Source organism: Nomascus leucogenys, chromosome 18, assembly GCF_006542625.1.
Source record: "Nomascus leucogenys isolate Asia chromosome 18, Asia_NLE_v1, whole genome shotgun sequence".
Taxonomy (NCBI): domain Eukaryota; kingdom Metazoa; phylum Chordata; class Mammalia; order Primates; family Hylobatidae; genus Nomascus; species Nomascus leucogenys.
The window spans coordinates 99,910,348-99,924,636 of NC_044398.1; the positions used below are offsets into that span (position 1 = coordinate 99,910,348).

Consider the following 14,289-nt stretch of genomic DNA (forward strand, 5'->3'; position numbering starts at 1 on the left):
CTCATGCCTGTAACCCCAGCACTTTAGGAGGCTGAGGCGAGTGGATCACTAGGGGTCAGGACTTCAAGACAAGCCTGGCCAGCATGGTGAAACCCTGTCTCTACTAAAAATACAAAAAATAGTCTGGCATGGTGGCATACGCCTGTAATCCCAGCTACGCGGGAGGCTGAGGCAAGAGAATCGCTTGAATCCGGGAGGTGGAGGTTGCAATGAGCTGAGTTCGCGTCACTGCATTCCACCCTAGGTGACACAATAAGACTTCATCTAAATAAATAAATAAAATTAGCTGGGTGTGGTGGCACACGTCTGTTGTTCCAACTGCTTGGAAATCTGAGGTAGGAGAATTCCTGAGTCCAGGAGGCTGAGACTGCAGTTAGCTATGATCACACCACTGCATTGCAGCCTGGGCAACACAGGAAGACCCTGTCTTGGAAAAATAAAATAAAATGAATAGACTTTCAAAAATTACAGGCTGTCATAAGGGTGTTGTCATATATAGATGAGTTCCTGACATGGGAACAATGAGTCTAGGAGTGACATTTAAGCTGAGACAGGAGAGAAAATAAGGGGCCAGTCAAGAAAGAGGAGGGAGAACAGCATTCCAGTCCAGGAACTGGTAACTGATGGGAGTTGAAACAAAGAAGGAAAATAATGGGCTGGGCGCAATGTCTCACAAGAGGATCCTTTGAGCTCAGGAGTTTGAGACCAGCCTAAGCAACATAGTGAGGCCCCATTTGTACAGAAAACACACAAAAAATTAGCTGGTGCATGAGGTGGGAGTATTGCTTGAGCTGAGGAGGTTGAGGCTGCAGTGAGCTGTGTTCTCACCACTGTGCTGCAGCCTGGGTAGCAAAGTAAGATTCTGGCTGGTCACGGTGGCTCATGCTTGTAATCCCAGCATTTTGGGAGGCTGAGGCTCACCTGAGGTCAGGAGTTCGAGACCAGCCTGGCCAACACAGTGAAACCCCAACTCCACTAAAAATACAAAAATTAGCCGGATGTGGTGGTGGGCACCCGTAACCCCAGCTACTCCAGCTACTCGAGAGGCTGAGGCAGAGAGAATTGCTTGAAACCGGGAGGTGGAGGTTGCAGTGAGTGGAGATTGCACCACTGCACTCTAGCCTGGGTGACAGAGCAAGATTCTGTCTCTAAAACAAACAAACGATTAATACAGTTGAGAATTGCATCAAGCGCCCTTCCAAGCATTAAGATCACCACATAACTTCTTTTTTATTCTGTTAATATGATGAATTATTTTGATAATTTTCTTGAATTTAAGGCCAACCTTGTACTCTTGGAATATACCTAGTTCAGCCTTTATTTGATAGCTCCAGTCTTTCTTTTTTTCACTTTCTATTTTTATTTTTTTGAGACGGAGTCTTGCTCTGTCACCCAGGCTGGGGTGCAGTGGCGCGATCTGGGCTCACTGCAAGCTCCGCCCCCTGGGTTCACGCCATTCTCCTGCCTCAGCCTCCCCAGCAGCTGGGATTACAGGCGCACGCTGCCACGCCCGGCTAATTGTATTTTTAGTAGAGACGGGGTTTCACCATGTTAGCCAGGATGGTCTCGATCTCCTGACCTCGTGATCCGCCTGCCTCGGCCTCCCAAAGTGCTAGGATTACAGGCATGAGCCACCGTGCCTGGCCTGATAGCTCCAATCTTTCTAAAAAGAGACAATGACAATCACAGGGTAGCCCTATCCCCTCCCTGAAAAATGCCCAGGATTGATAGTCTCGGACAGAAGAGTGGGCACCAGTCCCCAACCCACCCCTGGCTCTGCAGCCGTCACAGGCCAAGGATACGAGTGACCCCAGCCCCATTCCCCATGTATCGCAGTGACACAGGGTCATGGTTATAAGGCCCCATGAGCCAACATCCTCCAGGTGGGATTCAATCTCAGACCAGAGGCTGAGGCGATAGTGCTGTATTATTGGGACCTGGGTTGGTGAGGTACCTGTAGCCTTTTGTCCCAGCCTCTGATCTGCCTTCCTCAGGGCCCCCAGACTGCCTCAGCACCCCCACTGGGAAACGTGTCCAAAGCCACTCTAAAGCCCAGAGATCAAGGTTTGACTCATTCCAAAGACACACCTTAGCTGGTTACAACCATAATGCAAACCTACGCCCAAAGTCCAAGGACGGTGCTAGGCTGAAGAGAAAGACTGACATATCATCTTTCTTAGGAAAGAAACATTTAATAGGGACTTATGAACAGAATCCACGTCTGGGTCTCTGGTGGCAGGGAGACAAGATAGTGGGTCTCCATGCCTTTACCGCCCAGACCCAGGGTCTACATACCACAGGGAAAGGGTGTAGGTGCTTCAGAAGGAATGTTTAAGGCACTTGCTTAAGGGCGAGATTTATGGTAAATGCAATAGCAGCAAGGTTGTTTTGACCTAAGGGCAGAATTTATGGTTAGTCTCACACAGGAAACAATAGATGAGCTGGAAATCTTAGAGGCTGTTCCAGAAGTGGGATTAATCAGAAATCTTTATGGCGGATTAGCATCCTACATGGGGTTGCCTTCGCCTCCAAAAAACCTGTTAGGTATGTTTTGGAGGGGCTGGGTGGCTGCACTCCTGGTCTCCTAATAACAAGGGCCGCCATCCAAACAGTGAGAGAGATAAGTAATGGCTGGGTCATACTGGTTTGTGGGGCCCTGGTGTCTCTCGCAAGAGCCTGAGTTAGCCGGGGGACTGTGGAGCAGATGGGAGGTGGTCTCTCCATGTTGACCAGTGGGCGGCAAGCCACCCAGATGCCGAGGCAAGAGACCGAGGGCACGAGCTGTTCCAGTATAACAAAATATATAAAATAACAAGAGTTACACTAGATATAGATCATAGATATGATTATATATAAGTATCATTAATCATTAGTTTGTAGTAATTACTCTTTATTCAAATATTATAATAATCCTCGCTCTACAATCATAACCTAGGAAAAACGAGGCCATACAGAGAGATAGGAGCTGGAGGAGCATGGTGAGAAGTGACCAGAAGACAAGCATGTGAGCCTTCTGTTATGCCCGGACAGGGCCACCAGAGGGCTCCTTGGTCTAGCGGTAACGCCAGCGTCTGGGAAGATGCAAGTTACCAAGCGTACCGTGGTCTAGTGGTAGCGTCAGCGCCAAGGAAAAGCACCCGCTACTTAGCAGACTGGGAAAGGGAGTCTCCCTTTCCCTGGGGGAGTTTAGAGAGAAGATGCTACTCCACCATCTCTTGTGGACGGACTCACATTAGTCAGGTCTGGAGGCCTAACCATCTCCCTGTGATGCTGTGCTTCAGCAGTCATGCTCCTGGTCTGCTTTCATGTTCCATCCTGTTCACCTGACTGCCTTCTAGATAGCAGTAGCAGAATTAGTGAAACTATTAAAAGCCTCTAAAATGCAGAAATAATGGCATAAGCTGTCTTTCCTCTCTCTCTCTCCTCCTCGGGTGCCATACAGGGAAGGGCCCCGTCCAGTGGACAAGTGACCCACGTGACCTTACCTATCATTGGAGATGGCTCACACTCCTTACCCTGCCCCCTTGTCTTGTATCCAATAAATAACAGCGCAGCCTGGCATTCGGGGCCACTACCTGTCTCTGCGTCTTGGTGGTAGTGGTTCCCCCCGGGCCCAACTGTCTTTTCTTTTATCTCTTTATCTTGTCTTTATTTCTACGGTCTCTCGTCTCCATTCAAGGGGAGAAAAATCCACAGACCCTGTAGGGCTGGCCCCTACATTGACCCATAGTCTCAGCTGAACTGGGTGGGAGGGCCCTTCTCCCTTGGCTGAACTTCGAAGCAGCACATCCACCTCCAGCCCTGGGACTGAGTCTCCTGGGGGAGGGGAAGAAACTTTGGGTCTTGTGCTAAAGGAAAGGGATCCAGGTTCTCTATCCCAGTCTAGAGGTGAGCAGACAGACGTTCCTGGGGTGCAAAATCTCCTATTCTTTTTCCTAAGAGACCCTGGTGCTGGGACACCGGCTGTGAGAGATAACACAGCAGTCCAGTTGTCAGCTTGATGAATTTGGGAGGAGGTCTTGAAATCTCTGATGTGGACACGGATTGACTTGGGACTCAATGAAAGTTTACCTTCCAGTTAGGGGCCAAGCATGGGAAACTGGGTCACCTGTGATGATGTTGAATTCTGTGTACCAAAAACGGTGAAAAGCTCGGCCCAACGTGGGGTTCAAACCCACGACCCTGAGATTAAGGGTCTCCTGCTCTGCTACCTGAGCTACCCGGGCTGATGTGATAATGCTTACTTCCCACCCTAATGTTCAGAATCCTCAAAACATGTGCTGCAAAAACAAAAACAAAAACAAAACAAAACAAACTAACAAACAAAAAAAACAAAAAAAAGAACAAAGGCTGTGGCAACTCTAGTCCCGAGGAGGTGGCACAGGCATGGCTACCCGCGGAGCCGGCCTCTGGCATTCAGACAGCTGGGTGCACAGTCCCTGCCAGGGTCTCCAGACATCTGGGAGCCCCTGTCCTCCCCATCTCAGCGAGTTGTGGGCGGAATGTGAATCCTTTAACCTCAAACCCGAGCCTCCAGTCAGGCGGAATTTGTAGTCAGGGACCATTAACCATGGCTCCAGGCTGGGACCTCTCAGGGTGGTCCTGAGTGGGAGGCGGGGAGGAAAGGAACAACCTCTCTCTGGGGCCCAAGTGCGGATCCGAAGGGGCCTGGGTCCACACTTCGCTGCCAATATAAATCCCAATTCCTACTTAATATTGAGCCCGGCCTCTGCATATCTCCAAACTGTTTCAAATGACCCAAAGAGCCCGCCTCTTCCCACTCCCCTGCAGATCTGTGTGCACGGTGGAGGCAAGCGGCTCATGACAGAGGTTTCTCCCTTTTGGTCAGGCTGGTCTTGAACTGCCAACCTCAGAACTGTCGACCTCAGGTGATCCGCCCGCCTCCGCCTCCCAAAGTGCTGGGATTACAGGCGATCTCGGCTGCTGGTCTGCGCTGCTTCTGCATTAATGATCAGTGCGGGGTCAGGGGGCCAGGGGAGGCCGGGAAGGAGGGACTGAAGGGAAAGAGTAGAGCAGCGGGGTAGGGTCTGTCCTGAGTGTGCGCCTCACGAAACGGACCCGCTCGACTTGGGATCCAGTTCTTCCTCGCCTCCCCTTTCCTTCGTTTGATCGGAACAGGAAGTGCAGGGCGGCTTCTGTCAAGCGCGTCCGTGAGAAGAGACTACCAAACAGGCTTTGTGTGAGCAATACAACTTTTTTAATCACCTGGGTGCAGGCGGACTGAGTCCGAAAATGGAGTCAGCAAAGGGAGATGGAGAACGGGTTGCTTTACAGGAGTTGGGTAGGTAATGGAAAATTACAGTAAAAGGTGGTTATCTATTGTTAGCAGAGGAGGGAGTCACAAGGTACATGGTAGGGAGGTCATAAGATTTATTGTCCAAAAGAAGAATGTCACAAAGTCGATTGATCAGCTAAGGTAGGGCAGGGACAAGTCACAATGGTAGAATGTTGTAATGTTGGTTAATCAGTTAAGGCAGGAACTGGCTGTTTTACTTCTTTGTGGTTTTTTTGGCTTCTTCAGACTTCTTGGCTCCTGCAGGCCATCTGGAGGTATATGTGCAGGTCACAGGGGTTATAATGGCTGAGCTTTGGCTCAGAGGCCTGACACCTCGACCTGTGACCCAGGGCCCAGCATCAGCCTCTGGCGGCCTGGCGGTCATCGGTCATCGGCCCAATTTCCTCTTTGTCCACATGGGGAGCAGTCCCAGGCGCCCCTCCTGCTGGCAGCCCAAGGAGTCTCAGCGCAGACCTGGTCATTCTAAAAGCCCGGAAAATCCCAGCTTGAAAATGTCCATCAGGCCGGGCGTGCAGGCGCGGGGACTCACGCCTGTAATCCCAGCACTTTGGGAGGCCGAGGCAGGTGAATTACCTGAGGTGAGGAGTTGGAGACCAGCCTGGCCAACATGATGAAACTCCGTCTCTACTAAAAATACAAAAAATTAGCCAGGCGTGGTGGCACCCGCCTGTAATCCCAGCTACTCGGGAGGCTGAGGCAGGAGAATCGCTTGAACCCCAGAGGCGGAGGTTGTAGAGAGCCGAGATGGCACCACTGCACTCCAGCCTGGGCAACTCCGTCTCAAAAAAAAAAAAAAAAAAAAAAGTCAATCAACGGACGATGGACACCGACACCGGTGTTGGATCATCTGACAGGATGACAAAGGTGGTGAACCGGCCATCATAAACATGCTTCAAGGAGCAGCTAAAACCCCCGCTTCATGCAAATGAAAAAATATGAAGTCTCAGCAAAGGAGTAGAAAATGTAAAGAATAGGCCAGGCGCAGTGGCTCACGCCGGTAATCCCAGCACTTTGGGAGGCTGAGGGGGGTGGATCACGAGGTCAGGAGATCGAGACCACCCTGGCTAACACGGTGAAACCCCATCTCTACTAAAAAAAATACAAAAAATTAGCCGGGCGCGGTGGCGGGCCCCTGTAGTCCCAGCTACTCAGGAGGCTGAGGCAGGAAAATGGCGTGAACCCGGGAGGCGGAGCTTGCAGTGAGCCGATATAGCGCCACTGCACTCCGGCCTGGGCAAAAGAGCGAGATTCTGTCTCAAAAAAAAAAAAAAAGAAAAGAAAATGTGAAGAATAACCAAGCAGAAAGTTTAGACCCTAGAAATACAAAACCAAAGGAAGGAGCTTTAATGAATGGGCAACAGCAGAATGGAAGAAAACAGGGCAAAGGGCTAGGAGCCGGGCTTGGACTCCCCAGAGGCGTCGCAGGCTCCCGGAACCGCACCTCTTCCCCTCCATGTACCGGAGGGACGCGCCGCTGCGACCCCAGGACCTGGAAGGAAAAGGAGAGAGCTGAGCATGGTGGTTCTGGCGTGTAATTGCAACACTTTGTGAGGGAGGCCGAGGTAAGAAGATTGCTTGAGTGCAAGTTGGAGACCAGCCTCCAGAACAGAGGGAGACCTCGGTTTTACACACACACACACACACAATTAGACTGGTGTGGTGGTGAGCACCGGTAGTCCCAGCTACTCGGGAGGTGGAGGTGGGAGGATCCTTTGAGTGTGGGAGGTTGAGCTTGCAGGGAGCCGACATCGCAGCACTGCACTTCAGCACTCCAGCCTGGGCAACAGAAAAAGTAAAATAAAAGAGGAGAGAGAGAGAGAAAGAGAGAGAGAGAGAGAGAGACAGAGAGAGAGGAGGTTCGAAACCCTGGGCTCGTCCGAAATTTAAACTGAGAACCGTCCCACTCAAAAGAAAAGTACACGCCCAGACCAAGTTCCATGGCCACCCGGGATCTAGGGCCACTTCTGCAGAGGAAGACGCGGCGGGGGAGGCGTTTGCCCTCCTTTCGGGTTCCGGATCTGGGGTCCACTGCCCCAGCGCCAGGCCTTAGGCGCACTCAGAACTCCCAGGTCAGCCGGGCTCGGTGGCTTACGCTTGTAATCCCAGCACTTTGGGAGGCCGAGGCGAGCGGATCACGAGGTCAGGAGATCGAGACCACGGTGAAACCCCGTCTCTACTAAAAATGCAAAAAAATTAACCGGGCGTGGTGGCGGGCGCCTGTAGTCCCAGCTACTCGGAGAGGCTGAGGCAGGAGAATGGCGTGAACCCGGGAGGCGGAGCTTGCAGTGAGCCGAGATCGCGCCGCTGCACTCCAGCCTGGGTGACGGAGCGAGACTCCGTCTCAAAAAAAAAAGAACTCCGAGGTGGAAGGCTCCGGTCAGGAGGCGCAGGCGAGTACTGCCTGTAGCCGGGCAAGGCGAGGGGCCGCAAGCCGGACGGAAGCGGGAAGTCGGATCGGCCCCGGCGCCTGCGGCTGCCACGGAAAGACCAAGTTCCCTGCGGCCGGGACTCCGTGAAGCTCCTCAATCTTCACCGTGAGAAAATGATGGTGTTCGGAAAAAAAAAAAAAAAAAAGCGGGCTCGTCCGGGATTTGAACCCGGGACCTCTCGCACCCAAAGCGAGAATCATACCCCTAGACCAACGAGCCAGGACGACGACAGCTTTCTGACGTCTATCCTTGGAGGTCCACACCCGCGGTTCCACTCTCCTCCTCCACACGCACTCCCCGGCCTCCGCCTTCGCTCCACCTCCACCCCTCCCCGCCCGGGTCACGGCCACGCCCCAACCTCTAGCCCATCTGGGAGGGTTGCGCAGGTGGAGATTTCGATCACAGGAAGCTGGTAGGAGGTGCAGCGCCGCGGGGAGCAGCCCCGGGAAGAGCTCCTGTACGACCCCCGCCCTCAGGCGCACAGAGGTGGACCCCGCACCCTGGGCACCGCGGCGCCGCCTCCCCCAAGGGCCACCCGGCTCCCAGCGGCTCCAGGCGGCCCCAGCACCGAGAGGAGAGCCTGTGACCAGGGGCTGCGGCCCGCGGGGAGGTGGTCTGTGTGGCCCGCGTGAGGCAGGGGTCTCGCGTGCTGAGCCCCAGCCCAGAAACTTCACCCAATGTGAAACCCGAGTTCAGGACCCTGAGGAGGAGACCCCGCCGCCTCCCAGCAGGCCAGCCCGGGCGTCCTAGGAAGGGATCCCGTCTCCCGCACAGACCCCGGGCTCCTGTCCTCAGCCAAGCCCCTTCTTGGCCTCAGCTCTGCCCAAGCGACCCTCGCAGCCCTGGGACCTCCGATACAGGGGCCGGAGCTGGAGTCAGAGTTCATTTCTTCCCAAACGGGCAGCTCTACAAACGCTCCAAACTTTTCTTCCGTTTTCCACTGGCAAGGGACCCAGCATTTTACTGGGAGCCTAAGGAGGAGAAAGGTCTACCGGGCTTGTCCCTGTGGTGAGGCCTCGCTGCCGGCCCTAAACAGGGATGAGGGTTTGAAAATGAGGGGACCTCCGTGGTTTGACCCCGGAACCTCTCACAACCCTAAGAGAGAGTCACGCCGAGTTTCCCCCTGGCCATCTCCAGTGTCCTTCGTCCCTTCAGCTCTTCTCCCCGACGTTCTTGCTCCCGGGAGCTGCAGGGGCCGGACACACCCACGAGGGAGGGCAGACAGGGGACACACACTGCGAGGGACGGCAGACAGGAAACACACCCGCGAGGGACAGCAGAGAGGACACACACGCCCGCGAGGGACAGAAGAAAGGACACACACCCGCGAGGGACGACAGACGGGACACACACCAGCGAGGGACGGCAGACGGGACCCACACCCGCGAGGGACGGCAGACAGGACACACGCCCACGAGGGTCGGCAGACAGGATACATCCCCGCGAGGGTCGGCAGACATGACACACACCCGCGAAGGACGGCAGACCACACGGGCCTGGTGGCGTCCTCGGTCCGCGCCGAGCTTGGGGCCTGTCTCATGTCTGGGATCCAGGACTCATCTCCACCAATTTTATATAGAATAGGGAAGTTCTGGAAAGCTCCACCGGACGTGTAGGAAAGCACTTTTCTCATAACCGCCCGGCTAGCTCAGTCGGTAGAGCATGAGACTCTTAATCTCAGGGTCGTGGGTTCGAGCCCCACGTTGGGCGTGAGGTTTTTGTCGGACAAATTAGTCTTGCATCTTGGAAGAAAGTCAAGTAAAGTAAGTAAGAAAACGTGGAAGTGACTCCGTATACCTTGCAAATTGGGAATTGTTGGTCAGGCAAAAAAACGCTCCACCAACCAACTGGCTTCAGGATATACCAGGATCCCCTTGGTCTTGTTTCATAAAGAAAAGGGGCCGAGCGTCGTGGTTCATACCTGTAATCCCCTCACTTTGACCCCAGGAGTTTGAGACCAGCCTAGACAACATGAGGAGACCCCAGCCCTTAAAAAAAATAGAAATTTTCGCCAGGCTTGGTGGCGCGTGCCTGTAGTCCCAGCTACTCCAGAGACAGACAGGAGAATCGCTTGAACCCGGGAGGTAGATGTTACAGTAAGCCGAGATTGCGCCAGTGCACTCCAGCCTGGACGACACAGTAAGACTCCGTCTCAAAATCATAATAATAAAAGGAAATTGGCCGGGCGTGGTGGCTCACGCCTGTAATCCCAGCACTTTGGGAGGCCGAGGCTGGCGGATCACTAGGTCAGGAGATCGAGACCAACCTGGCTAACACGGTGAAACCCCATCTCCACTAAAAAGAGAAAAAATTAGCCGGGCATGGTCGTGGGCGCCTGTAGTCCCAGCTACTAGGGAGGCTGAGACAGGAGAATGGCGTGAACCTGGAAGGCGGAGCTTGCAGTGAGCCAAGATCATGCCACTGCACTCCAGCCTGGGCAACAGAGCGAGACTACGTCTCAAAAAAAAAAAGAAATAAAAAAAGAAATTAAAATTATGTTTGTATAAAATTTGCATACACGTTCCATATTCAGTACACAGAGCATTTGGGACCCTCTCTGCATAATATTTGCCTTAAGAGGTATTCTCCTTCTATTTCACCCCAGTTTAACACTGGTAAAAATTCTCATAATTGCATGCTACAGCACACCAGGGACTCTCACCTACCATCAGGGATATGGTCCTCATTGCCAGCCAGCCGGTCAGCCAGCCAGCCAGCCAGCAGGGGAGTCACATTTAGAATCTCACCCTTATAATCTGATTCTAGGCTAGGTACCATGGCTCAGGCCTGTAATCCCAGTGCTTAGGAAGGCCAAGGCAGGAACATCACTCGAGCCCAGGAATTTGCAGGTGCAGTGACCCATGATTGTGCCACTGCAGCCTGGGCAACACAGTGAGACCCTATCTCCAAAAACCAAAACAAGTATTTATGTCTGTCTAATAACTGTCATATTAAATATTCTGCAAAAATACCTAATGGGAGGTGTGGTGGCTCACGCCTATAAGAACAGCACTTTGGGAGGCCAAGGTGGGAGTATTGCTTGAGCCCAGGAGTGTGAGACCAGCCTGGGCAACATAGCAAGACCCCGTCTCTGCAAAAAATGAGTAGCATGTGCCTGCAGTCCAAGCTACTTAGGGGGCTGACTGGGGAGGATCACTTGAACCTGGGAGGTCGAGGCTGCAGTGAGCCGTGATCACACCACTGCACTCCAGCCTGGGTGACTGAGTGAGACCGTGTCTCAAAAAAACAAAAAAACAAAAACAAAAACCAACAAAACATAGCTGATGGTTTCCTGACTGCTACCTGGACATTGGTTTGGTAACAAATTTTGGCTTCAATGCCGTGCTGAGGTCCTTACCAATGGAATGTGAGGTGCTATAATTCACAGTATACAACAGCATCGTGATCAGGCAATGCATGACCTGGTTGATTATGAGGAGTTGCAGACTGAAGAAAGTGCCCTGGGTGACCAGTGGCTGCTGTGCCTGACTGTTGCAGCACAGGTGACCACACGGAGATTCATTAGTTCATGGCATGGAAAGAAGTTTTCTGAAGGCCCTGGTTTGCTTACAGAAAGAAAATGACAAGATCAGGTCTCTAAACTTTTTGACTAAGTCACGTTCAGAGACCTGGGGACAATTTATGGCAAGCATACAATAACCTTAAAGCCACGAGGCTGATATTGCTAAAAATCAAACACGTCATTTAACTAGGCATGTTGCAGAAACGCAATGTGAATTGAATTCACAGCCTTAGGACATCTTTGGTGTGAAAGATAAACAGCACTGATTAGGAAGAAGCTGTGACATCAGATTGGACTCAAAATCGAGAATGTTGAACTACAAAGGTTGACCTTGGAGAAAACAGCATACCTGACAAAACAAAACAGAAACAAAACAAGTTTGGCTACTTTAAGCCATCATAAGGAGGATGGGATATGATTTTGTATCTGGTGAATTTATCCATCTGGGTGCACATCCCAAAGAGCCTATAGTTAATATGTTATCTCATGCAGCTGACCATGGCCCTACCGGGTTTCTTGGTTGGTTGGCTGAAAATTGAACTCAGTGGTGGCCTATGTTTAATGAGACCGGGCTGCCAGAACATCTCGTGCAAACTGGAGAGAAAGAAACCTGAAGACACCAAGCAATGTTGGAGTGCATCTATCATGCATGATGTGCATACCACTGAGAAGACCAGAGGACACTCCCTTTCTTTCTTTCTTTTTTCTTTTTTCCTTTTTTTCTGTTTTTTTTGAGACAGAGTCTCACTCTGTTGCCCAGGCTAGAGTGCAGTGGCACGATCTCTGCTCACTGCAACCTCTGCCTCCCGGGTTCAAGCAATTCTTCTGCCTCAGCCTCCCAAGAAGCTGGGACTACAGGCGAGCGCCACCACACCCGGCTAATTTTTGTATTTTTAGTAGAGATGGGGTTTCACCATATTGGCCTGGCTGCTCTCGAACTCCTGACCTCGTGATCCACCCACCTCGGCCTCCCAAAGTGCTGGGATTACAGGCGTGAGCTACCGCACCAGGCCAGGACACTCCCTGTCACAAGGCCTCCCGAAAAAATCCATCACGGAAGCATCAGCTTCCTTAAGTAGCTCTGTGGTGGCCATTCTCTACAGGTGGCCTATGATGGTGGAAGGTAATGTCATTGAGGTGTGGAAGGTAACGCCATTGAGGTGTGGAAGGTAACGCCATTGAGGTGAGGAAGGTAACGCCATTGAGGTGAGGAAGGTAATGCCGTTGAGGTGAGGTCCCTGATTTCACTGGGGATGATGGGGTCCAGGATGTTTGGAGAAGTGGGAGAAGCCAGGCCAGAGGTGGAAAAACAGAAGAGTCCCAATTGTGGGTTTTATTTATTTATTTATTTATTTATTTGAGACAGAGTCTCACTCTGTCACCCAGGCTGGAGTGCAGTGGTACGCTCTCTGCTCACTGCAACCTCCACCTCTCAGGTTCAAGTGATTCTCCTGCCTCAGTCTCCTGAGGAGCTGGGATTACAGGCGCGTGCCACCACGCTCGGCTAATTTTTCTATTTTTAGTAGAGACAGAGTTTCACCATGTTGGTCAGGCTGGTTCGTGATCATGATCCGCTTGCCTCGGCCTCCCAAAGTGCTGGGATTACAGGCGGGAGCCAGTGCGCGAGGGCCAATCATGGGTTTTAAAGGCAAAAGCCAACCATGTTTTTATACATACTTACGACAAAACTAGCAGTGGTCCCCATTAGAGCGACTTCTGATTTTACTTTACACCGTGTCCTGTAGTTCAGGAAATTTTTACCTTGAAGAAGGCATCACATATTGCATGGATTTAAAAAAAAGTATACTATGGACTATTTCAAATATGTATTAAAAGAGAGAAAATAGTGCAATGTCCCCAATTATATACTCATGGATAAGTAGTTTCATCTATACCTCCATCCAGCTTATGATTTTTTTTTTTGAAACGGAGATTATAGGCTGGGATTACAAGCGGAAGCCACCGCGCCTGGCCTCAGTTTTATGATTTTTAAAACAAACCAGTTGTCCTGTAATTTAATCTGTAAATAATTGTGTTTATTAAAAAAGGATTTAAAAAATATATGTAACCATAATAGAATTACCAAACCTGGAAAAATAAACAATCATTCCTTTCTATCAAGTTAAATGGATGGTACTTAATAATCCTGTAAAAGATTCAGCTTCTTTCTTCTGTAACCTGAAATTGTGCTCATCTTATTTGAAAACAGGTACAGGTTTCTGATTTATAGCCTGTCTGAGAACCCTCCTACAATTCCGCACCTCCACACCTCCACGGGAGTATACCAAATTGCAGGTCTTCTCCCCGGGCAACTGCGCACCTCCACGGGAGTGTACCAAATTCCAGGTTTTCTCCCCGGACAACTGCGAATCTCCATGGGAGTATACCAAATTCCAGGTCTTCTCTCCGGTAAGGAACACTAAAATTCGGCCCCTTCTTACCCCGGGTGGGACTCGAACCCACAATCCCTGGCTTAGGAGGCCAATGCCTTATCCATTAGGCCACCGGGGCGGACGGCAACAGGGTGGCGCTTGTTTTAGACCAGTCTCTCCGTCACTCCGTGGTGGTTCCTGCACAGCCTGCCCGTCCTACCCTGGCCTTTCTCCCGCCCCTACATGGGAATCCAAGCTTCGGTTCAGATCTCGTCTGCTCCTGAGCATCCTCGGGACCCCAAAGAGACGGCGCACGTGCAGAGGGACTTGAAAGACACCGAACGTCAGGTTTTTGGCTCGGCTCTTTGGTCTGGGAGTATGATCTTCGCTTAGGGTGCGAGAGGTGCCCGGATCAACTCCCTCACAAGCCCTAGTCTCCATTCAGGAGAGAACCCAAGTCTAGGGGTAATTTGTAGCGAAAGATGCACTTGCGATGTATAGAGTGTATGGGAAGGGGCACGCGATGCCTGCTCAGCAACTGGCTCCTCATCCCGAGCCCGCCGCTTGCAAAAGTGTCGGTCTCCGTCCTCCTCCCCCGCATTGTCCCTTAGACCAAGGGTGCCGCCCAGTGGCCGGAAGCCTCTTAAA

General features: G+C 51.7%; 3 non-coding genes across 3 annotated transcripts; 1 reads left to right on the forward strand and 2 right to left on the reverse strand.

Annotated features, from left to right (window-relative positions):
• Positions 1–7,893: 7,893 nt before the first annotated feature.
• TRNAP-UGG lies at positions 7,894–7,965 on the reverse strand. Its single transcript has one exon. It is a non-coding gene; the product is annotated as a tRNA-Pro (tRNA).
• Positions 7,966–9,383: 1,418 nt separating this feature from the next.
• On the forward strand, positions 9,384–9,456 carry TRNAK-CUU. The gene has a single exon. It is a non-coding gene; the product is annotated as a tRNA-Lys (tRNA).
• A 4,251-nt stretch (positions 9,457–13,707) lies between these two features.
• On the reverse strand, positions 13,708–13,780 carry TRNAR-CCU. Its single transcript has one exon. It is a non-coding gene; the product is annotated as a tRNA-Arg (tRNA).
• Between the last annotated feature and the right edge of the window lie 509 nt (positions 13,781–14,289).